This window comes from Schistocerca piceifrons, chromosome 9 (assembly GCF_021461385.2).
Source record: "Schistocerca piceifrons isolate TAMUIC-IGC-003096 chromosome 9, iqSchPice1.1, whole genome shotgun sequence".
Lineage (NCBI taxonomy): Eukaryota > Metazoa > Arthropoda > Insecta > Orthoptera > Acrididae > Schistocerca > Schistocerca piceifrons.
The window spans coordinates 71943969-71945455 of NC_060146.1; the positions used below are offsets into that span (position 1 = coordinate 71943969).

Genomic DNA, 1487 nt, shown 5'->3' on the forward strand with positions numbered 1-1487 from the left:
TTTTTCATCGCCAGTAACAATTCGATGCAAAATTGATTTTCTTTCATGTCTTTGAAGCAAAATTTGACAAATGGTTTTTCGGTTTTCCATCTGTCTTTCATTCTGTTCATGTGGCACCCATTTTCCGCACTTTTGGATCTTTCCCATAGCTTCCAAACGGTCAGAAATTGTTTGTTGTGCAACATTTAGCATTGCTGACATTTGCTTCTGACTCAAAGTATCATCTTTATCCAACATGCTTGCAATTCGGCGTCTTCGAACTTTTTTGGTGGTCTTCCACGTTCTTCATTTCTTACATCAAAATCATTATTTTTGAACCGTTGAAACCATCTTTTGCATGTTGCTTCTGATAGAGCATGATCACCATATGCCTTGACAAGCATTCGATGCGACTCTGCAGCACTTTTTTTCAAATGAAAACAAAAAATTAATGCTTTCCGCAAGTCATCACTTCCTGGTACAAAATTTGACATTGTTAACACGATGAAAACTTATGATGATGTTTGTTCCATGACTTAATGCATACTAAATATCTTTGACAGATGTCACATCAACCGCCGGCCGCGGTGGTCTCGCGGTTCTAGGCGCGCAGTCCGGAACCGCGCGACTGCTACGGTCGCAGGTTCGAATCCTGCCTCGGGCATGGATGTGTGTTATGTACTTAGGTTAGTTAGGTTTAAGTAGTTCTAAGTTCTAGGGGACTGATGACCACAGCTGTTAAGTCCCATAGTGCTCAGAGCCATTTTTGTCACATCAACCAAAAAAAAATTAAGGCTCCGTTCACAACAAATGTTCCCTATCGACACATTTGTATCTTAACGCTCATTTCATACCGGTATACCTGGTATGCAACTTGGTGGTGGCGTCATGGTTGTGCTGTGTTCATATGGAACTGGTCTGGTCTCCTGGTCCAACAGAACCTATCATTGAGTGGAAATGGTTATGTTCGGCTACTTGGAGACAGTCTGCAGCCACTCATGGACTTCACGTTCCCAAAATACGATGGAGTTTCCAGAATGAGATTTTCACTCTGCAGCGGAGTGTGCGCTGATATGAAACTTCCTGGCAGATTAAAACTGTGTGCCCGACCGAGACTCGAACTCGGGACCTTTGCCTTTCGCGGGCAAGTGCTCTACCAACTGAGCTACCGAAGCACGACCTACGCCCGGTACTCACAGCTTTACTTCTGCCAGTACGTCGTCTCCTACCTTCCAAACTTTACGATGGAGTTTGTATGGATGACAGTGCTCCCTGGCGTGGGGCCACAGTTGTTCACGATTCATTTGTAGAACATTCTGGACAGTTCAACCGAATGGCTTCGCCACCCAGCTTGCCTTAAATAAATCCCATCGGACATTTATGGGATGTAATCGAGAGGCCAGTTCGTGTGCAACATCCTGCACTGGCAACACTTCCGCAATTATGGACGGCTATAGCGGCAGCATGGCTCAATATTTCTGCAGAGGACTTCCAACGACTTGTTGACA

General features: G+C 44.7%; 1 non-coding gene across 1 annotated transcript; it reads right to left on the reverse strand.

Moving 5' to 3' along the window:
• Positions 1 to 1080: 1080 nt before the first annotated feature.
• On the reverse strand, positions 1081 to 1155 carry Trnas-cga. Its single transcript has one exon. It is a non-coding gene; the product is annotated as a tRNA-Ser (tRNA).
• Positions 1156 to 1487: the final 332 nt, after the last annotated feature.